General features: G+C 39.3%; 1 long non-coding RNA gene across 2 annotated transcripts in view; it reads left to right on the plus strand.

Annotated features, from left to right (window-relative positions):
• The window catches only part of LOC108444722, a 79,676-nt gene that overhangs the window by 41,113 nt on the left and 11,880 nt on the right, over positions 1-26,683 (plus strand). For both annotated transcript variants that reach the window (XR_001859374.1, XR_001859373.1), the window contains one exon: positions 742-830. This is a non-coding gene — a long non-coding RNA (uncharacterized LOC108444722). The remainder of the gene's footprint in view (positions 1-741; positions 831-26,683) is intronic.

The following is a 26,683-nucleotide window of genomic DNA, read 5'->3' on the forward strand; positions in this document are numbered from 1 at the left end:
ATGATGATGAAGAGCGTGAAACAGCTGTCAGATATCTTAGCCCTGCTTATCTGGATTAGAAAACTTATTGGGAGGCCTACTTTGCTTCAAACCTTTCTGACAGAAAATGGGACAATGGGAAAGAGGGGTTTTTTCACCTTGTTTACCCTAGAAATGTGATTCCAGTAATCACTGGAGACAATGGAGGAAACAAGCTAAGCAATCACTGTTCCCAGGAAAAAATAGCAAGACCATGATAAAGCACAAAGTATGATCGATGTATGATTTTTCTAGTGGACTGTATATTTGTCTTCTTTAAACTTTTACTTTCATTGCAATGTTAAAGAATTACCCTTAATTTAGTTACATGGGTTGTGCTGAAATGTGGTGGCAAAGTTTGTTATGGTAATTAATGAGTTTTATATAACACATCAATATAGATAACCTCTTCCTGGAGAATCTTGAGTGTTTTAAGCACTGAACAAATTGCACTAAGAATTGTATGATTTGCAGTTCTCTTGGGAGACTTCATTCATAACAATGCTGAAGTAATTTTACAGAGTATTTTAATATTGTGTAGTGCTTAAAGCCAAGATCCAAATCCTGCACCTAAAAAAAATTCAAGGGGGAAAAGGGGTAGAATGCTAAATTAAAAAATCAGTAGATTACTTGATTAATAACACTTGAGTAAGAGTGATTTTTACCTAAAATTTTGTTGTTTTTTTTCCCCTTCCCTTCTGTTTGTCTCCCACCTCTGAACAGTGCTGACAGTGATGCTTCTTCAAGACTTTTCCTGAAACAGTCTGGATTTTTTAGCTGAAGTATTTTATTAGGTGGCAGTAATATAATGGGTAAGAAATAAAGCTATTTTCTAATAATGTCTTCATAGCAGTTGTAGCTTTTGAAAATGGACTTTAGTAAGGCTTCTTGTGATTGAGGGGTATCTTTGTTAATGCTGGCATGGTTTGAATATTGCTGAAATATGTGAAAGGTGTCCTATAGGTGTCTTCTCTTTCCTTGACTCTTTCTATGCTATACCATAGCAATCTGTTGCTCTAGTAACTGTTCTAAGAATAAAGGGGGTTGTAATATTATTACTATTTTTTCTGAAGGGGAGATAGTTTTTGTGTGCTTTTTCTCAGTTTGATATCAGGGCACGACTGAGTAGTCACACACAAAAAAGATAATTTTCTGCTATTGATTTAACTGTGTTTTCCTTCTTCCAACTCAGATTATCCTTGTAGGCCTACCTTGACTTGTACATAAAACAGGTCAGTCCAGCAGAAGGCTAATTGAATAGAAATGAACTGTAGCTTGGTGCTCTCTTACTTATCTCTTATCTTTCTACAGAAATAACTGATCTTCAGGTTAGCACAGAGTTGCTCAGTCTTGATTTCTCTTAAAAGCACAAGAAATTAAGTTCTGACAGGGTTGAAAGGGTTCAGAACAGAAGCAAACTGAGGCAAGAGAGTTTTGTTGAAAGGATTGGCTGGAGGAGAGGAAATTTTTGCTAGAACTTCAGAGCAGTTGTTTCTGTTTGTGTAGAACGATGAGCCCGTGCAAATGAATAGGTTCACAGCTGACCATAAACACAGTTTTCATGTTGTGTAAATTAGCATTCAGTGCTCAAATTAAATATACTCCTTAACACTTGAAGTTTTTGAAAATCAAATCCCTAAAGTAGAAATGTGTCTGTAACTCTTCATCTGAGATGTCAGAGTACATTGTAAAGGAGAGTCAGTGATACTCTATCTCTGAAGACTCATCCAAAGTGCAGATGAATACTGAGTTGTACTGACTTGATGGCAGATGCAGAAATGGAGCAGAATCTGGTACTAACTTAAATACACCAGTATAATAATAATAATGTGTTTGCTTTCACTTTTCCCTTCCAAGCTTTTATGATTTAATGTAAAATTGATTTACCTTAGAAAGTATTCTTTATTTTGGGCAATCACTTGATGTAAGATTATTTGCAAATGTTGTAAGGAGTTAATATTTTTTCATTTCTTTTGACCAGGAATAATAATTTGGGAAATTTTAAGGCAGCCATCTGAGGAAGAGGCTATAAAATAATATAATTATTTTAAAGCTACTTTTGACTGACACTATCTTTTCTTGAAAATATATTTAAAATTAGGTTGGTATCTGCAAAAAGTAGAAAACAGCCCTTTGTCATCTCTAGTATGTAACTCTTTTCTTCTTGTATAAACCTCTATATTGGCCCATTAAACTATAATAGCTTCTTTGTTTTGTAAGGTCAAGGAACCATGAACTCAGGAGTCCTCTAAACAGGCCCTGACAAGACCATGACTTCTGTAAAACAGCCACTACTGTATTTCAGGTTGGTGACTTTCCAACCACAAATTCCCAACATAGCTACAAGTGCAAGGCTTGGTGAAAAATACAGAATACAAATTAACATTACTGAAAAATGATAATGTGAGAGATTGAGTGAAATAAAGCTTGGTGTGGGCTCTTATGCTGGATTTATACCCACCACCAAGGAGTTTAAAATATGGATGTACGCAGAGGTAGCTATAATATGTAGCAGTTCATTGGGTTTTGATATTTTAAAATTACATAGGTCACTTTAAAAGGTGCTAATTGCAGAAAAATTTCTTGAAAATAATTACTCCTGTATGAACTCTATTGATTTAAGTGTAGAGGTATAAATGCTATAGATCATATATTTTCATCTGTGCTCAAGCATAAATGTTGAGGTTTTGTTTTCATTAAATTATGCTTTATTATGCTGAAATAGAAAAAAATATTAATTTATTTCTGTGCATATATACACACACGTACTAAATGGGTGTACATAGATACAGAAATTACATATTTGATAGATACACAGTATATATATTTGATAGTGTGTGTTGATTATTTGTGTGTAACTAGAGCTTTAGGTGAAATTGTGATGCTTTTGAAGTTAGTGTGAACCCTGACTTCTCTGTATACAGGATGTTATTGTGTCTGGGAAAGAGACTTTCAGTGATGTCTTCAGTCTCTTGCTTGAGCTGTTTATGTCAGCCTGGGACAAAGAAGCCTGAAAGCCCATATAACTTATTTGCTGTCTTTAAATCAAATATTGGAACACTAAAACCAAATTATGTGACAGAGCAAAGTGTTTTCCTCAGTTTGTAAGGCCTTTTCTACTTCTATTAGCTCTTAGGATTAAAGGCTAAGCTGTTGAGGTTAAAAAGGTTTACTAATCACAGGGAAATAATTTCAAAGGTCTGTGGGTGAAGGCTTCTGGTGTTTAAGGGTATCGTCCTTTGTAAAGCCAAGGATCAGCAGAGGAATGTGCAACCGCAGAGACAAAGCTGCAGGTATGATGAAGAGGGTTTGGTTACAGTAGTGGGATTCAGTCCACACTTAGCTGAAGGAAAAGGGCTTTTGCTGCTTGCAGAGAATTGGACTGGTCTGAGCCAGGATGGTACTGTGGGAAAGGAATAGGTCAGTTTTCAGAGAACAGAGACATGGAAAGAAATGAGCTGGTACAAAAGTGCCAGTGAAGAAATGGAGCATCTTGTCTGTTAAGCAGCCAGGTTGTCTGGTCTGCTTGACAGCTACAGCTTACAGCAAAATGTAGAGAAACTTAGGGTTTTGGTTCATAAATAAAATATGGCATTGATTCGATTTGTTGGAAGCTGCTTTCTTCAACTTTTGCATATGTTTCTGGAAAACACAAAGAGGAAAATTTTCTTTTTAATACTTACAAAAGTGTAGGTGTTGATCAAGTGAATGTAGGATATCTTCAATTCTGCCCTGTAAGGTACAGTCTAAAATCAAGAATTTAGATGCATGCTTTGCATGGCAGATAAATAACAGGGCTGTATTTTCAACTAGTGAATGATGGCCTGGATCATCTTTCTGTAATCCAAATAAAAAATTACCGTTTCCCTTAATAATGGGATTTTGGGTGGAAGAGCCTCATTCAGAGCTGCTGTCTGTAGCACATACATCTGCACAAGTGGTGAGGTGCCAGTGCAGCAGGGCTTGGAAGTAAGGCTGTCAGCTTAATACATTGTGTGAAAATTGGGGCCGGAGGTCACCAATCTCCTGGTACACAAATCTCCCTCTGAGAATCTCATTTCATTCAGACTATCAGTTAGATTAGAAATACCCTAATTATCCCACTGAAATTAAATTACTTTATGTAAGGGTGATATAATGAACAACCATAAAGAAGCTATACAACCAATCATCCTATTAGTCACAGCAAGACTAGACTATACACTAAATGGCTCTGGTTTGATTATTGCAGGCTGGTCTGTGCCACATAAACTGGGGGGGGAAGGGAGGGACCTAGGAGAAGATTAGTTTTGATTTCCTTTTCTATTTTACTGGAAGGAAGGAAGTCACATTTTAATTCACAGTGCAAGCCTTCTAGGTGAAAAAGGTGTAAAGTTGCCTGTCAGAGAAGGCATAGTGTAGGGGAGATCAAGATTTATGGAGGTGATTGGGATTTTTGTTAGCACATAGTGAATTTTGTTGTTACAGAGCGCAGGAGGAGAGGTGTAGGAATGCAGGCAGACTGCTCCAACACCTCAGCTAGCAAATTTGTCACAGGGTCATTCTTTTCTAGATACATTTGCAATCACGTGCAGCCATCATTATTGGAGGAAGGTGAGGGTTTAGCTGATCTTGAACTTGAAGAGTTGCTTCACTGCCTTGAGGTCAGCTGTTAGGAGTAAGTTGAAAAAGCTTCATGTTTAATTTTTACTTAGTCTAGAACTGAAAAAGCATTCTGTTTTAACTGGTGTTGAAGTGTCCTGGCAGATCCAGTGGGTCATTGACCAGCTCATTGTGGGTGTGTGTTTCTGTCAGAAAAGCCACTACTGTGATGAGTTGTGATTGTCACTTACAGTGGAAATTCCCTTAGAGAGATTAAAAGGTGCAGAGAGAAAGCAAATCAGCTACTTGTTTCTGATACTTGACCTTCTCAGTCAGCATTTCAGAGCTGTTAACTGAGTAACCATTTTGAAGAACCAAGGGGTGCTACTGTAGAAGGACAGACAACTGTTTTGAAAGGACAGAGAATCTGCAGAGACCTGCTTAATCTGGATTTGTTTATTTTCATTATTACTCTTCAGAAACTCTACTTGAAAGGATAATTAATAATTTATCACTTAATAGCCTAATGTTCTTAGTGAAATAGATACTGTGAGTTGCTAACATCCCAAAACTAGCTGGATATATTAAAGGGGGGTGTGTGTGTGCAGTATTTATAGCTTAATTAATCCAGGTGTAAATGCCAAATGACTGTTATGACTGTTGTAAAACATGGACATGAAAGAAGCACAGGTCTAGAGAAGCATCCTAGGAAACAGAAGAAAAGCAAGGATGTCTTGCTACTTTGATCTTCTTGCAGTCTGTCTTTATTGGACTCATTCTATGCTGTGCTGCAGGGCAGCACTATTTTGCTGAAGTTCAGTCCAGCACAAATGCAGACTGGGCATTGAAAGCATCATGCATTTTTTCTGAGTAGGGCTTTAAGTTATTTGTCATAAAACATCTATAATCAAAAATATGATTTTCAATAAGGAAGATGATAATTTTAAATTCTGTTTTCTTCTCTTAGTCTTAGGCCATCAGTCAATAGTGTAACATGTGCTATGAGGCAGGGCTGGCCCAGTAGCATTTCCTTGAGTTTTTATCTTCTCTTTTGAAGATAATGGTAAACACTAATTCAAGGTTTACCTTTTAACAGTCATACAACAGAATCATGCTTTGGAAAGGGAGCAAACCATCTGAATACTCTAAATATCACAGAAAATGTTTCTTCAAAATTCTAGAACCCTTTTTTTCTTTTATTCAATTAAATACTGGATTGTTAAATGCCTTACTTGAATGTGAACAGAATGAAAGTATGAAATATATAATTTCTGCTGATCAGAATTGCAAAGTATAATTTGTGATGAGCCATATATCTCAACCGCTGATACAAGTTCTGTTTTTTTAACTCAGTAAGTAATCTGCACCTATACATTAGAAATTAAAATCACTTTTCTCCTCTCAGGCAATACCTAAGGAATAAAGTATTTCACTTCTGAGGTGGGAATGAAGGAAGAACATTTTCAATGAAAAGAGTAAAATAAAAAATATCCAAGTAAATCAGTATTGTTGCCAAGAGACAGTAACTTGACGTGTGTAGAATCATTGAGGGAATATTAAGCCGGCTGTAACTGACCATATGTGACTGCTAATCAAATCTCTGGATAGGTAGGAACAATGTAACTTCACAAAAATGAAAAAAATTAATGAAACTTAGTTGCATTGGAGTTTTCAATTTAAGAGAATTGACTTAGCTGGAACTAATATGCAGTGTTTTATTCATGGTGTGTGGAGGTAGCAGAATTTCCCCATTGCTTTGAGAAGAAATTCATGCTGTTTTCATAGATTACTCTCTGAACACCCATTGAAATCTTCCATTTTTGCTTTATTCTCTTCTGCCTATCCTCTAATTTTCATAATTTTCATGTGTGATTAGAAGGAGGGGATGAGAAATTAATATTGAACCAGCTGGTGAATGGAAATGCCTTGAAATGAAGGTGCTTTTGAAATGAAATACTACTGTCAACAAAGAATATGAATTGGGGTTTTCTTAAAAAGATATTATTATGGACCAGCACAGTCAGCACCCTGTTCTGTGAGGCTTAGGAAGATCCTATGGAATAACCTTGATTTCATAGTTAAACAGCTGCAGAGAACCCCCAGGACGGTCAAGGACCTTCAGTAAATGTCACTGTGATCGTTGAAGTGGATCCCCTGCCCTGGAGGCAGCCTTAATGCTATGATTTATACCTCATGTAGTTTTCTTCATGCCCGGATCTCCCCGAGTCCCTGTCTGGGCTGCCACGGACCCTCGATATGCGTGAGTTTGTGTGGTAAATTGATATCCTGTTTACTGGATAGGGTCAGAGTTCTTTTCAGATCTCAGCCTTTTTTTTTTTTTTTTCTTCCAAAGAAACAATCAATTATTTCCCTATTTGTGCGAAATTTCTTGTAAAGGTATATTTCATGTGGATGCCCTATGTGACTGTTGGAGAGGGCAGGGAAAATAGTGCCTGGAACAGGGTGTGCAGTACACCTGAGCACAACTTATCACAGGGTGGCAAAGCCAGATCAAGCAACAGAGTACAATAATTAAATGGATGACTGATAAGCAACAGTTGGGTAGATGGGATATTTAGAAAAACAGAAGTATTTAATGGTGCAGCCTAAAATCTTTCATGAGTACATAAGTTTGTAATCATCTATTTTAGCATTAAAAAAAAGTTATGTTCTGTAAGCACTTATAGGAGATGCATTAACCTTTCAACTGTGTTGATACGCCTGTTTCAGCAAGGACAAGTGTAGGGTCCTGCACCTGGGGAGGAATTAATCCAAGCACCAGGACAGGTTGGGGGCTGACCTGCTGGAGAGCAGCTCTGCTGAGAAGGACCTGTGAGTTTTGGTGGATGACAGGTTGACCACGAGCTAGCAGTGCATCCTTGCAGTCAGGAGGGCCAATGTTATCCTGGGGTGCATTGGGAAGAGTGTGTCCAGCAGGTCGAGGGAGGTGATCCACCCCCCTCTACTGAGCCCTAGTGAGGCCACATCTGGAGTGTTGTGTTCAATTCTGGTCTCCCCAGTTCAAGGAAGACAAGGAGCTGCTGGAGAGGGTCCAGTGGGTCCATCCACCCGGCTACAAAGATGGTGAGGGGTCTGGAGCATTTCTCTTAAGGGGAGAGACTGCAGGAGCTAGGCCAGCTTAGTCTGGAGAAGACTGAGAGTGCATGTCATCAATGCATATAAACATCTCAAAGCCAGGCGAAAAGAGGATGGTGCCAGACTCTTGCTGGTGGTGCCCAGTGACAGGATGAGGAGCAATGGCCATAAACTAAAACACAAGAAGTTCCACCTCAACATAAGGAAGAACTTCTTCACATGGAGGGTGGCAGAGCACTGGAACAGGTGGTGCAGGGAGGTCATGGAGTTTCCCTGTCTGGAGACATTCAGAATCCACCTGAGTAACCCACTTGAGGTGGCCTTGCCTTAGCAGGTGAGTTGGACTGGATGATCTCCAGAGGTCCCTTCCAACCCTGACAATTCTGTGATTTGACCTGTCTCAAGTCAAAAGTTGTTACCCATAATTATCAGAAATTAAATACTGTAAATGGAAACTCCAAGTTGAATTTCAAAGCTTAGGTTGGACATGCCTCTGGATTGGGACCATATTCTTTTACAGTCTGGCATTTAGAGATGCACATTTGTAAGCAGGTCTGGGGCTCTTAGATATTCCCCTAAGAGAAGGTAATGAACTGAATAGGTTCTGTCAGGTTACTTCTTTTAGTGTTCTCAAAATAATAGGAAGAATATCTTGTAAGGAATGTGGTACAGACAAATAGGGATGGTGAGCAATTTTCTCAGTTCACGGTGTAAAACATGCTATATCAAATTTAGTTGCACTTAAAAAGAGCCTGGGATGTGTGTATGAGAAGTTCTACCTTTCATAGTGGCACTTTGGTTATCAAATTTAAGCAAAATTGAACTTCGTACTTGTCTTATGTCAGTGTTTAGGACAGCTTGTGTTGATGCCTTTTCTATAGGATTAAATCATATCAGCTTTCCTGTGCAGATCATTATTGAAAAGAACAGGTTGTATTTAGACAAAATTGTATCGAGGTGTAGTTATTCCAGTGTGTCTGAGGCAATGTGTCTTGCTGCAAGGTGGTGGGAACATGAATTCCTTTATACTTCAGCATCCAAGCAGTGATTTCAATTCACGTGCTACAAGCTTTTGATTGTGAGGAAACCAATCACATTACTCTGTGTGCTTTTCTAGACTAAAGCACTTAATGTTTCTTGCTTTGTATTCCGGCTGTGGTTTATTTCAGAATGGCTTGTAAATTTTAGGCTTCTAATTTTTAAAGAGAAATTGTTTAACCTGCTTTTTTGAGTTGCATTTGCTGCATGAATTCTCCTGATCATAGAGGTTTTTGGCAACCAGGTAACACTGTTATGCACTCTGATGTATGTTAAGGTAGGGATGCTTCCCTTTTAAAAAGGTTAACCCAAGTAGCAGCTAACCCTGGTTTGATTCAAGAAAGGCTTTTTATTTTGGAGCTAAAGGGTGACAATTCATATGTCCATCTCCACCAGATCTACATTGCAAAGTGGTAGAAAAGGGGATTAATCCAAATCTGAAGACTTGTATTTACAGAAATTGGACATATAAAATTCATATAGAAGTGTATCGCAGAAAAGTAGTTGTAACAAAAAAGAGAAACATCCCCAAAGCAATTTAATATGGAGATATAACATATATATATAGGATAAAAATAATAGATTTGATATTAATATGTAAAAGAAAATTTGACAATACTAAGTATTAAAAAAATAAAAAAACCTGTCCATTTTTGCATCATTACAATTTAGCTTCTATTCATTAGAATCTACTCTAAATGTTTTTTTTTCTCCTTTTTTTTTTTTAATGTCATGTCATTTTCATGTCATATAACTCAAGTTACTTTATCATGAGTGCTAAATAAGTCTGTGGTAAATATGGGATATTTAAAATCCCTGAATGTAAGGAAATTGTATCATCTTGGATTTCAGCTAAAATGCTTTGACTATTAGGACAAGGTGTTTGCTTCTGATGGCAAGAATTATTCTTTTTTTTTCTTTCTTCTCTCTCTCCTTTTGAAATCCTTCTGTGATTTATACTGAGCTTCAGGAGTAGCTGCCTCTTGTTTCTACTCTGTTCATGACAGAAGATCAGAAACTCTTTGTTGGCATAATATGAGAATTTTAAACAAATCAGAAGACAAGCATGCAGAGAAAGTATTAACACAGTGGGTAGCAAAACTCTAAAATCAAGTGCCACAGAAAGTTGCAGAGGCACAGTATCTGCAGGTTCAAAGAGGGAGTAGTCAAATTGATGGGCAACAGGTTTGTAAACAGATACTGAGAGGATTAAGTAGGATTGTGCCTTAGAAATATGCTGAGACAACACTTTTGGATGCTGGGAGATGCAAGGAAAACAAACCATAGAAAATGGTCAAGGTTACCTTCTCTTATGAGGGAGCATCTCCTATTTCCTGTGTGAGACAGGATGCTTCCCAGGAGGGACCATTTATCTGGCCCAGAAACCTTGTCTGTGTTCAGAAAAGAAGCCACGTAATGCTGACCTTCTATTGAAGCCTTGTCTTTGCTCTTTGCTCCCTGGCACTGTTTGAGTCAGTGCTTCGCTCCCCTGGCCTTCTGCACCTCAGAGGCAGGAGAGAGGATCAAGCAAGTTCCTCACTTTGTGCACATGTATTTGAACTTTCCCTTCTAATGCAGAACCTCCAGAGGACATGGAAACTGATCTTCTTGTTTAATCTGCGCTTTTTGGAGTAAACCTAAAGGGATGAACATGCCCTAGGTTTGCAAAAAGAGGAGCAATGGTAGCTACATGAAGTTTATTACGCCCCATCAAGTCTGCCAAGTTTAATCTGCCATTACAGAGAGAGCTGACTGTGAAATGGTTAGGATTGACTGACAACACTTAACTAACCACTAAGAATGATTTTGTCTTTGTAGTACAACTCATGTCTTTCCATCATGTCCGTGTGTGTAGTGTTTTCAAATGAGTTTAATTATGAGTGATGAACAGTAGCTTTGTGGATGTGCTTTCCTCTGTAATACTGTAACTGGTTGCTGTTCATCTGGACTTGTCACCAGCATTCACAACTGTCCCAGGTTTGCACTTACCTTCTCTTAGTTAAACTAGGGGGACTTTGGAGGGAAAGTTGAATTTTTGTTTTGTCCTGATTTTGGCCTTGTTTGTTTGTTTATTTATTTGTTGTTTAAATTTTGAGCAAACGTTTTGGGTTTTGTTTTGTGATTATCCAAGAATATTCATTTCTGGTTGATTAAATGTGAGTCAGTGCTCTTGTTTTCATTTGTGATTTCTCAGAGTAGATACCCATTTAATTTCTAGTCTCTTGGGTGCTTCTCAGCATTGAAGAAAAATGCAAAAGGCATCAATTTTTGTGGGAAGAACTCCTTTTGCTGATATTTGTGAAGCGGTTGCTCTATACATATGCTATACAGTTGCATCAAACATCTACCTATGACATGAGAAATTGAGATCATGAAGTCTCCTGCTCAAAGCAAAAATTGATCTTCATTTCAGGAGAAACAAACTTATTTTCCACTTACTGGTCTATTTATATTTGCCTCGACAGCTTTTAGATTGTGAAAAGCAGCATCAATAGGAAGAAGAATAGAAGACTCTCTTGCAAAAGTTAGGTGATAAAATAAATATATAGAAATTACTGCTATTACTGCACTGTCATATGTTGTTATATTCTTCATCTGCTCAAAAGAAAGCGACGACTCCTTTTCCCTCCAGTGTGTACATGTTGGCATTTGCTTGCCTTTGATTTCATTCCTGATGCTAATTTTATACTGAAGCTGAGGTGACCTTTATGTGTACCACTTTTCCAGGTGTTTTCTAGTTTCACCCACACAGTAACCATTGTTTGCATTTCTAATGAGGTAAGCACCAGGGACTAACCTCTGGCACCTTCTCTACTGAGCTTTGCTTTGATAATTATGCTCATCTAAAAGGAAACACATTTTTTGGAAACTTCTGAAATGAGTAGAATCAACTTCAGAACAACCCCTTGAATTGGCTTGTAAGTGTATTAGGAGGAGGCAGATGGATTGTGGACTTGGAGTCCACGGCAAAAGTCAAAGATTTCTTCTCTCTTTACACCACTGCTGACACAGAATAATTTCTACTGTTTTTATGGGGTTTCTCTCCAGCTGTAGTAGTGCATGTAGGAAAGACATTTTAATACACCTTGCAAGTGTGAAAAACTTTTCCTTGGCAGGCAGGTTTGCTGCTCTGCTCAGGCAGGTGAGTAAGACCTGATTGTTGTCATAATCCACAATTTAAGATATTTGAGTTAGAATTTTTGCTGTTGGGAAAGGGTTTCTTTCTAAAACTGTGAGCCAAAAATTAGTAATTGCCGAAGAAGTTTAGCTTGAGTGCAGCTGGAACAAGTTGATGTGCACTGACATATGGGGATATGTTGTCATTTTGGTATGGGCTCAGATGGCCATCGTGTGCATGGCATTTAGCATGTGCTAACAACATGAATAGTCTTCACTGAGGGAGGAAAGGTAGGAGTTGTGTTAATAACCAAATGCTTAAGCCTCTTTCCTTTGATCTTGATCCTTTTAGTGAAATGGTTAAGTCCATTTGTTCCATTAGTGGTGTTGCCTGCTTTTTTGTGAACAGAACTGCTCATTTTAGCTGTTGAAAGGTAGTGCAGGCCAAAGGGAGGACAGAGATTGCCAGCTCAATTATAAATGTGGACATCTGCACAGAGCTTGAGAGGCCTTGGTCCACAGGTCAAAGTGCCAAACTCCTCTTCATGTCCTGCTCTCACAGATTTGATTTGGCACGTTTTGTTCCTTTTAAGTGTAGAGTTGCTGAAAGTCCATGTCAGATAGTTACAGGAGGCATCATAAGGGTTGGAGTCTAATTGGTGTTTGCATTTTGAGTTACAAGCCAAGGCATTACACTTTGTTTTTAAATACAGCTGTAGTTTGCAATACTCAATGACAGCAGATGAGCCCAAAAAAAAAAAAAACAACCCAAAAACCCAACCCAGAAAGAAAAACAACAACAAAAAAGACATTTTTGTTTCTAGTCTTGTCCATTCATCAATCCTTGTCCATCCTTCTGTTCCCTTCCGAGTCAGCGATGTCCCCTCCCTGCCCACCTGGCACCAGATGTGCTGTCAGGCATTACTGTGTGTCCCAAGTCCTCCAAGTGGCAGAATGCAAAATCTCAGGTGACATTCACCTGGAAGCGCTTAGCCCTCAACAGCTGCAGCCCCTTGATTACCTTGCCCGCCTCGGCGGCTCCGTGCCGCCACCATATCAATTGCTTGTCAATTCGGCTTAGCCGTGACTTTGACTGACTGGAATGAAGGAAGTGGGAGTGGGGTGGAGGCGAATGGTTAAAATTAATTGCTACATAAGAAAAAATTGAAAGATAATTATTCCTGCTTTCCTGTCAGTGCTTGAGGGTAGATGACCTCATTAACTTGCAGCTTGTACACAATTCAATTACTAGAAGATGGAAAATACATTTTTAATTACCTCGGTGACTTGTGCTCCATTCATCTCCATTTGCATGGCTTTTTTACTGTTGTGTTCTGAAGAAGTAGCACGATCATACTAAAGCTTCCATAAGACCTTGGTTCTTGCTACAATTATTCTTGTTTGAGGTAGGATATTAAATGTGTGAGATTAACCCTGTGGTGCCAAGAGAGTTGGGAGGTCCTGTGGTGTCACTAAGGTGTTTTTAGTTAGTTTGGCATGTCAGGATTTTGAAACTTATCCTGTCAGATAATTACAGAGGGTAACTTTGTTCCTTTGTGCATTTTGTTGCTACATAATTCAAGAAAGAATTAAATTGGTGAATAATAAGCAGATCACCTAGTTAGACAAATATCATATCGATGTATGTCATGGGAAAGGATTCTTTTGTAATTTCTAAAAGCCTATTATGGTATTTACTGAATTAATAATGACTTAATTGTTTAAATACATAGCTAGAGAATTATTTTAATGCATGAGTTTTTAAAACTGTCAGTCGTGTGTTGAAGTGTACAATACATGTGGAAAGAATATTTGTTCATCCCCAATCATTTAAATTAAAACTATTGCAGTATTGAAAGGCTTGGAGCTAAGAATTGAGGGACCTCATGACTTGGTGCACAGAGTTTTTTGGTTTTTTTTTCATGAAAGACTTGTCAAGGATTATACAGAACTGATCTGGAGTGTTTCAACTCCTGCCAGTCATAGCGTGACACAGATTAATTCCCTGCTCTGATGGTGCACACTGTGTTGATGGGGAAATAGCAAATAAAGTACAGGCCACAGAGAAGCTGCTGATTGTTAGGTCATGAGAAAGTGTTGAGGGAAGTTGTGAGGTACAAGTTGTGGTATGTAGTGGTGGGAACTGAATATGTTTTATATGATCTATATTTGGTCACTACTTTCCTCTCTGAAAAAAAACCTGGAGTTTAACACAGGCATTCTTGAACCATTCATGTAAACTTCATTGTGAGTGTATTAGTCCTACTTAATTCTTCTCTAATGAGCATTAAAGCAAGATAAGGTGCTTTAAAGGCTCTCTGTCAGAGAGCCTTTAATGCTATTCTAAGAATGTGTACTGAGAACTAAACTCTTAGTCCATGGTGTGCTCTCAGCTGTGACTTGCTAGGGAGCATCCTTGTGGGAGACCTCTGAGAAAGTGATGGTGGTGATTTAGACACTCCTCCCTCCTCTTACTGGCTAGTGCCCCAGTTATATCCAAGGGATAATGAAATACAGTCTGCTTGCTATACAGGAACATTTAGGATGTTTATTCTGTAAAATTGCTGTTTGGAAAAAAAAAAAAAAAACCAACAACAAAACCATGGTTGGACTACTACATACCTTCTCAGTCTAGCAAATTTATGGTGACATTTCTCTTCAAGGATATCTGCTAAAGGAACATACAGTGGAGAGTTCCTCCACTGTGCAGTCTTTCAGAAGCCAGCAGGTGAGTAATTTTGAGGTGAAAGATTGTAAACATTTAAAATCATCTGTGTTGGTTATTTTATTTTTTTATGTTTCCAATATTTCTTAACTGAGGAAGACATCTAAATAACCAGCCTTGGAAAGATTTTTCTGGGTTTGTGCTGTCTTAGTATGGAGACACACAAAATTCAGTATTAAGGAATCAGTTGCTTGCAAGCTTGGAGAGAAATTATGTTGGATTTTGCTTATATATTATGAAATACAACTCAAATTTCTCATGGATTTTTTTGGTTTGAGGGTTCTATTGGTATTTTTTAATGATTTACTGTTAGGTTTGGTGATTCTAGTGTCAGCAAAGTATCGAGTGCAGCCAAAATTCATGGCATTTGCATGAGGTGCAAGGTCTGTTACTAGTTGCACAACGTTTACTTTGACATACAGCATATTTCCACTGTTCTTACAGGGATAAACAATACTTTTCAGTTTGTTAGCAACAGTCAACAGATGTCACACAAAGTATAAAGGCATTTTAGGAATATGGATACATGGAAGCAAATGTGAATTGAAATAACAGTTGGAGGAAATCTACACAAGCATAGTTTGCTTGGAATACAGCCTTCTCCTCTGTCTCCACTGATTATTATTACATCAGTATATGTTGATCCAAAAAATTTAGGTCATCTGAAATACATACAGGGCTTCTGCAGCTGTCTGGCCTGTCAAGTTTTTGAAATATATGTGACCACAGCAGAATTATTTATCGGGCTATACCAGTGCTCCATTTAGGGAAAATGAATATAAATGGTAAGATAGTAATTGGAAACTGACTTAAAGGTGACATTTGGGCCAACATCAGGATTCTGCAGCACTAATATATTTTCAGATGGCACATAGGAAAAACCATTAAGGATCTAAGGAGAGAGGCTAATTCAACTTGAATTTCTCTGTGGATTTTTCTGTGTTGAGCATCACCATTGAGCAGCAGGCTTTTTAAACTTTATTTCTGCCTGCTACCACCTATAGACTAATGACATCTGTACAATTTGTAAAAGATGAATCCTATCATGGCCTCTAGGTCTGGTTTTTCCTTCAGTAAAGAAATACGTCCAAGACCCAGCCTGTGTTTGGGTTTGCCCTGACCCAGGTGCAGGACCTCACACTTGGCCCTGTTGAACTTCATGAGGTTCTTATGAGCCTCTCCAGCCTGTCAGAGCCCCTCTGGATGACATCCCTTCCCTCCAGCAACTGCACACACAGCTTGGTGTTGTCAGCAAGCCTGCTGAGGTTGCACTCTATCCCACTGTCCAGGTCACTGACAAAGACGTTACCTGTGCTGATCCCAATGTGGATCCCTGAGGAATGCCCATCAGGGCCCATGGACTTGTGCACTTTTGGGTTCCTCAAATGGTCTCAAACCTGACTGACTCCTACAGTGGTGGGTCCTTCATTCTCCCAGTCCCCGCTTTGCCTTCTGCAACTTGGCATTGTGGCTTGGAGCACTTGCCAGTGAAGACCAAGGCAAAAGAGCTGTTGAGAACCTCAACCTTCTCCCTGTCCCATGTAATCGGCTCTCCCATTTCCTTCTGGAGAGGCTCCATATTTCTTCTAGTCTTCCTTTTATCACCAACTTACTACAGAAACTTTTCTTGTTGCCCTGATGTTCCTGTCCAGATTTAATCCTGTCACGGTTTTGGCTTTTCTCACTTGATCTGGCTGCTCAGACAATCACTGTTTATTCTTCACATGTTACCTGTCCTTGCTTCCACCATCTTTAGGCTTCCTTTTCGTGTTTGAGTTTGCTCAGGAGCTCCTTGTTCATCCATACAGGCCTCTTGTCCTTTTTGCCTGACTTCCACTGTGCTGGGACGCACGACTCCTGAACTTGGAGGAGATGATCCTTGAAGATCAACCAGCTTTCTAGGGCCCCTCTTCCCTTCAGGGCTTTATCACACAGTACTCTATCAGGTACACTTCCTGTAGGGTGTATTTGGGGAGTAAAGAATCAGACACAAATTCCCAGCTAAATGAAGAATGTATGAGTTCTAGCATGGTTCTGGAAACGCTTCCAGCCTTGACACAAGGCTGTGCTGGCACAAACCTAAAGGTGCTCACCCTTTGCTATTGAAAACTCAGGCAAGGAAGTGGAGTGCATTCCTCATTTTAGAAAGCAAAGGGAAATTGCACATATAAAATGAAATTTCAAGAGAGACAGTACCTCAGGACTGTTAGAAAACATATTTTTAAGAAGATGTCATGGAAGAGTTTTTATATTTAATGATCTGTTTCTCTGCTCACACAGTAGTAGTAACTTGTAGTTAACTTGTATGAAACAAACAGTAACTTGCTTTCTTGCAAAAATCCATGTTGATCTAGTTTGTTGGCTCATTTCCAAAAGAGATTTGCACATGCTGACTATTAAAGGCTTTCTTTAATCCTCTTCTGCCCTCCTGGTTGAAGAATTACTGGAGGTCTTTCCCTTTTTTTCTTGTTTCTTTTCCCTCCTCCATTTGCAATCAGTAATATTGCACCTACTGCCAAAGTAGTACAGGATTCAGTTATAATATCAAATACACAATATTCTCCAATTATTGTGTTTGGTTATAGTAAGAATATTGAAGTCTCACAAAATACAGTTTATAGTTCTCAAAATCTTTAGTAAGTCTACACTGATATAGATTGTAACATATCATTTAAATTACAAAGCCCAGATACCTTTTATAAATGCAGAAAAATGGTTCATTAGAAAGATTTTTTTTTTTTTAAAGCCATATAAAGAAAATGAATGGGCTCATTACAAAATGTTTCACACATAATCTAACTAATTAACATAATAAATTGCAGGGAACCATATTGGATTATCATATAATTAAATAAATTCCATACGGGCCACATAAGTTAATGTTTTCTTTTTGGAAAATTGTATGCCTTGGCAAATAAAATATTCAGAGCATTAACTATAAAGAAAAAATGGCTTTGTGTAATTATTGTCTCTTGTAATTTGAATTAGATGTAATTACATTTCCTAAATATGAAAAGAAAATAAGTGTGATCTATAGAGAAGAGACAACACCTCTGAGACAAGTCTGTCTTTGTTTCCTGACCCATTAAGTGACAATTATGATACTTGTGTTAAACATCTTAGAAGTGGTATGAACTTGCCATAAGTCTTCACTTATTCTGCTTGAAAAGATCATAATAGGAAATGATTTTGCTCTTCTACTTTTAAATGGAGACCATGACTTGTGCAATAGAAAAAATTCATGGAAAAATGTCAGGTGCATCAAGTGCTATTTTCACCACATACATAAAATAAAGGATTGCCATGTAGCCTTCTAGAAGATATTGCGGTAAACTTCTGTAAAATGTGTGTGTCCTTATGTCTTGTCATAGGCCACTGGTCAGTGCCTGTGTGGTTTTGGTGGAAAACACACACTGCAGTTGTAGATGTCAAGTGAGTTCGTGCACTTCAAGATGAATTACTGATGCAAGTTGTTAATGTACTTGGTTTCTCCAGGGTTGTTTGGGTTTTTCTTTCCCTCACCATTTATTTATTTAAAGTAAAGCAACTGCCAGACAGAATAAGATCTGAAATAAATTCAGTGGGGGTTTAATAATATATTTTATGCCAGTTAGTGAAAAACGCTTCAGAACTTTTTGCATACTTGTGGAGGGTTATATTACCTAAACTCATATATATTTTATGTATTGGTGAATATCCAGTTAACAGTATTGTATGAGCTTGAGGATCTACACACAGAGTTTACAAACTTTGTGTTGCTCAGTCTGTGCTAGACTAAATAATTTATGTTACTGAAAGCATATCTTCTCATATATTCTTAGATGGGAACCATACATTTTGGCCTTTGCATGGAATTGATCTGTGAATCACCTACTTATGGTTTATTCTGTTGTGAAAAAAACAAATTATAAGGATGAAATATAATTATGTGGTTTAACTAAATATCTGCTGAGGCTACTTCAGCATTATTTATCATTTACTTTTTGACAGGAACTAGTCTTACATAAATGAAGTAAATACTTTTTTTTTTCTGAATTTCTTTATGAGAGATGCTTCTCAGAATGGGTCTGTTGCTCTATCATGATTGAAATTTTTTTTTTTCTTTGCTTCTATGGATGTGATAAAAGTATCTTTTGATTGTCTAAGTGTTAATGTTTTCTAGGCATATTTTTGAATAGTTTTTTCATTTTTTAATGTAAATTTTTGATTTCTGTACAAGAGGTTCTGTTACATCTTGTGTGTTAGACTCTAGTGTGTTTTGCTGTTACACTCTGATTTCTCCTTGGGACTTCTGTCTCACTGATTATGAGAAAGGCCAGTGGACAATTCTCTTGCTGCATGTGTATCTCCTGTAATTTATAGAATTTTGCTGATAATCATCCTGTTTTTCCTAATTTCTTTCCATGAGAAAAGTATCTCTATCTATAAAATTTTGTGGGATCCTTTGATTCGCAGCAGCCAAAGCTAGAGAAAAAAGGTAATTGATGTAATAGCAGTGGTTTTATTTCTTGCTTTCCTGAAGGCCATGTGTACTGGTATTCCTCTTGGTCATATGGTTGCTTTTTATTTACAGTGCTTCTACAGTGGGAAGATGTTGTCCACACATTTAGATTCCCTGAACATGAGCCATAGAAATTAATTTTCATACTTTTTAGTATCTAGTGTTAAAATGGTAAGCAGTTTATTTACTGGATGCTCTGGCCCTATTTTCCCCGAAATTTGAATGCCCTTGTGTTTCTAAACTGCCCTTTGCAAAGATACACAGAGGAACTCTGAGGTTTTCCAAAGTTATACCCTTTTGAACGTACAGACCTCTATCATCTAGACAACATTATGTGCCCACTTTTTTCCCAACTATTCAAAAATAAATGCAAAATTGGTTTGGAGCAAGTACTTTGCTTCTTCCCATGGGACACCTTTTACTGGACAGTTTACTGAGCCTTACTCAGGACTTCAGGTTGGAAGGTGACCTTGAGGATCACCTAGTTGAACCTTTCTTGGCAAAAGTCTAGACAAGATGGCACAGCAGCCCGTTCAGCGGAACCTTAAAAGTGCCCAAAGTTGGGGAAACTACCACTTCCCTGAGGACATAATTACAGTGGCTGAACGTTCTCATTGTGAAAAACTTTCCTCTTGTGTCTAACTGGAATCTCCCCAGGATCACTTGTACCAAGTACCCCTCAGCTTTTGTAGAAAGGGAGTCTCCACCTTCTTAGTATAGACACCTTTTAAATACCAGAATATCGTGGTAAGGTCTCCTCTAAGCCTTCTTCTTTCAAGGCTGAACACAGTTCCCTCAGCCTTTTTTCGTATGTCAGGCTTCCCTGTCTTTATGGCCTTTTCCAAGCCATCCACAACTCTTTTATACAGTGGGGACCAAAACTCAACAGAGTTCCAGGTGTGGCCTGAAAAGCACTTTAGTTTTGACAGTAACTTAGTACTCCCTGCTCTCAACACCCATCCTGATGTGTTTCGAGTCAATTTAGATTATTTCATTAGCAGATCCTTAGACGGCACTTTGATCAAAAGACTTCAATACTGCCTAAGTAATAACCATGTGTGCTTAGTTTGGCAATTTTGACAATTCCTGTGAGTAAGACAGGAGCCTTTCACTCCTCTTCCCAGATGCTGTACTTGTTTAGCTTCACGCTGCATTGGGAGAACAGCTGATGTGTTTCTAACTATTTGGCTTCATAGTGATGTAAAGAAGACTCAGCCAGAGTCAGACTTTCAGCTCCTTCTCTCTGCTGCTTTGCCCTGCTCAATCAACAGAACACATCTAGATGTCTGTCTTGTTGACTCAGACAGATCCAGTGAAATGGACTGTGATGCACAATTTCCAGGCCAATCCATAACACCTGTCTGTTAAACTGGTTTTAAGTATGATCATCCTTTGGCCTTTCCCATTCCTTTTAAAAGTATATGGATATTCAAACAAAATTTCCTTTAATAACTACATTGTCCGCTTCTCTTGGAAATCTTTGTCAGCCTTGTCTGATCCTAATTTTTAATGAAAATTCACTAAAAACAATCAATTATTTTCTTAGATGTCTCTGGGTTTGGAGTATTTTACTGTATGTGAATAGGTCTTTGGGCAGACCATTCCCCCAGTATCTGTGAAATAAGACTCTTATTGTGCTAATGCCGCTTAGGAGAAATATTTTTCTGTCTCTGTAGTCTCTTGATTCTCCTTTTCTAGTTGTGTATTGGTGGTTAAACAGACTAAATAGTGAGAAGTCTTCTGAAATTTAGTTATCCTCCCTGCTTCTCTAGCTTTGGCTGTCCTGCAGGTTCCTCTTATTTTTTCTGTAACATCACAATCCTAAATTTATGTCTTGCTTTCCCATTGTTTTTTACTACCACCACTTTAAATACACTTTTATTTCTTTGGAGTTTCCCATTATGAGCTGTTTCTGACTTCCATCTTTGCAATAAATGATTAATTTCCCTTCCTTAAAACATTATGTGGATTACTACTACATATCACATTCTGAAGGGAGGTGAACCTTAACTATGATCACTGCTGAACTGTGCTTATTCTCTTGCAGTCCTTCTAGTGTTTGATTAAGGGCTGAGTCCAAGATCACTCTCAGCTTTCAACTTTAAGGTGCTTCACCGTAGTTCTTGCAAAAATTAGCTGGTGATGAACCAAATATTAGTTTCCTAACCATGCTCTCATGAGACATTCAGTCAATTCTCCCCATTTTCTCCTGCTCCACTACCCCCAGTAGTTTGCTTTAATGCTGTTTTCTGATCTACAGACTCCAGATGCCTATAAAACCTTTTGGTCCCTAAAATTTTCTACAGATACAACTACTCTAATATCAGATGCAGAATAGAAATCATATGCAAGAATGAATGGGGTATGTCGTTGTTCTCATTAGTCCTTGTTCCAAAAGTGATCACCTAAATACAGATTCAAACCCATTGTTAGTGATCCTAATAATTTGATTCTGCCAAGTGTTTAAATCTGACCTGTACAAAGACACCGAGGCACACAGGATTGTGTGCCCAGATGCCAAAATGGCAGAAGAGCTGTAAGTCTTCTTAAGGTTAAGCTGAAAATTCTGACCCAAGTAATTCAATGCTTATTTGTATTAGGCTTCCTTTTACCTCTGCCAAACACATCTGCAACACCAGGTAAGCAGATATCTGTGTTCTTGCTCTGGCATTTAGGATTCTAATTCTAACAGACTTTGCAAAAGGATTCAGTGATTCCTGGTTCATCATAGTCCTGAATTTGTCATTTTTGTGGACTGTGGCAGTGGACAGCATTTTATTATGTTGAGTTTAGGGGCATGTTCCCAGGTTGTATTCAACAGTGCTCTTGGCTTTTCCTGAACTCCGAGCTCACCACAAGCTGGCAATGAAGTGCTGCTGGCTGTACCATGTTTAGATGCCATTGTTCCACAATATCCTGGTGCAGTGTGAGCTATGGCTACTGACTTCTGCACATCAGGAACCACTCTACTGGAATGCTTGATGTACGAAATACAATACTGCAGGTGGGAAGGGATCTCTGGAACTCACCTAAACCAATCTCTTGCTGAAGGCTCAACTAACATAAAAGTTGCATCACCACCCAACTCTGTGCAGTTGAGTTTTGAGAAAAATTTACATGTATGGAGATTGCACAGTCTTTTTGGGCACCTGTTCTGTGCAGGTTATCTCATAAAGTTCACTGATTCCAGCTCCAGTCTCTTCCCATGACTGTGGGTGTTAGTGGTACCCTCAGGTAGCTTCTCTTGCACCACAGACTGCACAGACTCTGCTGTGGGAGCTGAGGTGTCGTAGCTCAAACACAGTAGATGAAGTGCAGTAGTGAGATCTCTAACCAGCTGCAGGTATGGCCACCTGCATGTATGATAAGAGAATTCCCTGTCTCTCTGTCTTGACTTCATAAAACAATTAATACATTAAACCTAGGAAGCCATGAGATCATTTGCCACTCACAAAACCTTTGTAATTTGACAGTTAATCTATCTTTGTGTAGACCTTGGTCACACTATTCAGGTAAGAGGTAGAAGGGGTCTGTTTTTACACTAAATGGTTGATCTGAACCCTAAAAGTTGTTACATGGAGTTTTTTAAACCTGGTGAACACAAGAGGCCTGTGGATAGTTTTTGATGCAAGAAAGAAGACATTTGCTTCTCTCTTCCTTCCTCCTTTGCTGTTGGCTTTCAGGCTTCCTGTGATGCACCTCTGTGTGTACCCATGTGACAGGTAACTCTCCTGGTGCCTCTCTGTACTGGAAATGATGATTTGCCCTGTAGGATGTGTGGGACACCATGTAGGGGGGAACAGCCATGTATGAGGGCCTGATCCAAAAACTACTGAAGTCATTGAGGGTTTCTCATTTTCTTTCGTTACTACTTCAGCCAGGTTCTCCAGGCAGTCACTTTTGTTTGGCTTGTCAGTGGTAAATTTTTAAAACATAATTTCTTTTATTCATCTTTCCTTTGCCTGTTTGGCACCCTTCCTAATCCTCTTATTTCTGAAAAGTAATTGGCAAGTACAATATTTTGCTGCATAGGAAGAAGCTTTGAGCTGTTTGTTCTCTTACTAAAACAAATGACACAATGGAAAAATAACATCGGGACATGAAAGGGAAGGAGGGGAGGAGGAGAGGAAGGCGTCAGTAGGCAAGGGCAGAGGGAAGTGTCCTTGGGGAGGCTGATTGGGTTCTGTGGGACGTGGGAGGGCCTGATGCCCGCCTGCATCCTTGCTCCAGCCATACCCTTCTGCAGCGGGGTCTTGCTCTGCTCCAGTTTTCCTCTGTCGCTGCCCTCTTGGCTCAGGATGTTTTCCGTCTTCTCTATATTTCAAAGCTTTGTGGTAAATAATCAATTCAAACCAGCACCCAGTCTCTCTTTCTGTAATTCTGAAAACCCATTAAATTATATTGTTGGGGGAAAACAATAGTTGTGCTAATCATGCTCTGTGCATGTGCATCTTAATTTCCCCAGAGACCTGAATATGAATTTTTACTAACATGTTAATTTTGTGTGTTAATCAGTAGCTGTAGGCCGAATGAATGGATTGACTATGTAAAACTGTTTGATATTGAAACAACTCCTTTTGACCCCCTCAAATTGGCTTCATTCCACTGAAGACGGTTAAAGTTAATTAAGCACTCAATAGGTTTATGGTGTTTAAATTAAAATATATCACTACTCATTGTGTAGTCATCAAGCGAGGACGGCGCTTCCCCCCCTCGCCGGTCCCTCCTTGCCGGAGCCTCCTCCGCGCCCGCTCCGCGCCCCGCGCACGGCGCGCCCAGGGCGCCGCCAGGGGGCGCCGTGGCGCTGCGCTCAATTCCCACTCCTTCCCCACCTTCCCAGCCTTCCCCACCTCCCCACCCCCTTCCCACCTTCCCAGCCTTCCCCACCTCCCCACGCCTCTCCCACCTTCCCAGCTTCCCACGCCTTTCCCATCTTCCCCGCCTCCCCACGCCCTTCCCACCTTCCCGCACTGCCCTCCCCGCCCCTTGCCAACCTCTCCCCCCCACTCCCTTTTCAATTAAACTTCTGCGATGAAATGCTAGAGCCCAGGGATATATGTTTACTGAGAAATAACTGAAATTATGCATGAAAAAATATATAAAATAACACTTAGCTCTTCCTTTTTAAAAAAAGACGCGTTGAAAGCTGTAACAATTGATGTGCTGGCTTTCCCCTCTGGGCCCTTTTAAAGGGCTGGTGGTGGCTGGGGGTTGCGATTGCTGCTTTTCAGAAGCCATGACAGTCACGTTAAGATCTCCGAAAAGAATTGTATAATAGGTAGAGTGCAAAAAAATGAGATAATGGTAATTCTCAAAGGAATACATGCTTTAAATTAAAAAGCCACAGTGCTGCTGATGTGAGCATTATATTAATGCTTGTATGACACAATCCTCAAAGCTCTTTCTTCTTCCTCAAGCTGTTTACTTCACCCTTGAAAGTGAGGGCTACGTGGCATCCTGGCACGGCCAGCACAGATTGTAACTCATGATTGCAGGTGCTTCACATTCTTGGAAAAAGTAAAGCTTTTGTAGTGTACTTTACAGGAATAATCTATGCAGAAGAAAGAAGGTGTTGCAACGTGGGAAGGTTTAATGTGGCTGTGCCAGTGGTGGGTGAAGCTCCTGACATCCTTGTCAGTGGGCTACAGGTGTGGCAAGTTGGCCAGAGGATAGCCGAGTGACCCCACTCCTGTGTGGCACAGACAGGTGAGGTGAGGCCACTAAAAAAATTTGCCACTGATGGGAATCTCATTTTTTATAGTGTGTGAAAAGGCTGAAAACCTTCTCCATGCCTGGTTTAACTGCTTGCACATTGTGTTTAAACAACAGAGAACGACATGTTGCCCTGTTATTATTACAGGGAGGCTGGTGAACATTACCACAGTCAGATGCCCATTGCAAGCATAAAGGACAAAAATTATTGTTTTCGTACTGGCCTTCCGCACCTAGGAAATGTTTCTGCACTCTTCCAAAACTAGGAGTGCTCTATGAGGGAAGAGGAATGATGGAAAGAGGCTCAAAGATGTATCAGACTAAATAAAATAATATTATAAAATAAGTAGACTGTCCTTGAGCCCTGTTACTTGTATTGGTCAAGTATAATGCTTGCTTTCAAAATTCATTTTGGCTGTATAATAAGAACCCATAAGTATATCTTATTTTACAAATGTTAAAAAGGGTGTGAAATCCCAACACATGCCTTTGTAGTAATTCATTATTAATTTATCATGTTCTTCTGTTTACCTTTCCAAAAGAGAGTTGATATTGTACCTTCTGCGCACCTTGGTGTATGTGAGTGAAATTTTCTTATCTTGGATTTCATAAGATGAGCAGAGTGGGTTACTCCTGTCTGAGCTACAGGTTAAATAGGTGATCTCCTCAATGTTCTCATCTGTGCAGAGCTGTGGAGGAGCACAGTATTTGAGAGAATGTCAAAGCCTGCCTTTGCGAGGCCATGGCTGAAAAGTACTGTCTCTGTTGCGGCATATTTCTACCTTTCTGCAGTAAACTGTTTCCTAGTGTTTTTTAAATGTATTTCACATTTCCCCATCTGTGCCAGCTAGGTCTGTTGGATCTACTGCTGGGCAGATAAGTCAGATGCTGGGCTACTGCAATTGCATCCTCTGTGGTGAAAGCTGAGAGATGACTTCTTGCCTTCTGAACCCTTTTGCAGAGCAGTCCTCTCCAGTAATGCAGCTCACATTTGTGCTGGCTGGTGACAAGAGAGGAAGAGGTCTGGTCATGCTATCAAATGCTACTTCCTGTTCAGACTCATAGCTCACATTTATAGCTACCACCACAAAAGGTAAATGACATTTTTACATGGAAAGCATTCACAGGAGCACTCAGGGGGCTGATAAACGTGCTTTAAAATTCTGGATGAGGTTAGACTGACTGCAGGAAAGATCTAATGCCGTGGACCAGCTAAGTGTTTATATTTCTTCAATATCTTCAGATATGATTGTATCTGCAGTGGGGATTTTATCCAACAGGGTAGCTGTGCACATGATGCAAGTACCTAAAAAGTAGGTGTAAATATTAATATACAATGTGATTTTCTTTTTTCCCCTTACTGTAGTGCCTCTTGAAATCAGTACTATAGCACTGGCACAGATGAAGTACACAGATGCTTTACTTATGTGCTCAAGGATTTGGTGCTCTGCAGCTCTACCACCATAACCAAACCATGAGGTCAGAATTTTGCAGCATTTTTTTCCTTTGTGCATCTCTTTGACAGCACCAGCCCAGCTACAAAAACTCACTTGTTCTGTGAGCCTATATTCAGTATCATGTTTTGCACACAGTGACAGTTCATCCAGAGATCTGCAAATCTACTTTGCAACAACACAATCTGCTTACCAAATTAAATAAGTGAAATCAGGGGGATTTCAGTAATCCCTTGAGAGCAGCTTTGTAATGTAAATGAGTTTGGTTGCCAGTGATAGCCATTTGCCAGAAGAGCTTGAGGATTTTGAAGATGCCACCTAAATAATCCTTGGAAGGCTCACTGGGTGCAGAACTGTGCCTTTGCTGGTTTTCCCATGCTGAAAGACAGTTCTTGCAGGGATATCTGTGGCTGCTCTGGTGCTTTTGGCTGGCAGAAGCCA

This window comes from Corvus brachyrhynchos, unplaced genomic scaffold (assembly GCF_000691975.1).
Source record: "Corvus brachyrhynchos isolate BGI_N302 unplaced genomic scaffold, ASM69197v1 scaffold281, whole genome shotgun sequence".
Lineage (NCBI taxonomy): Eukaryota > Metazoa > Chordata > Aves > Passeriformes > Corvidae > Corvus > Corvus brachyrhynchos.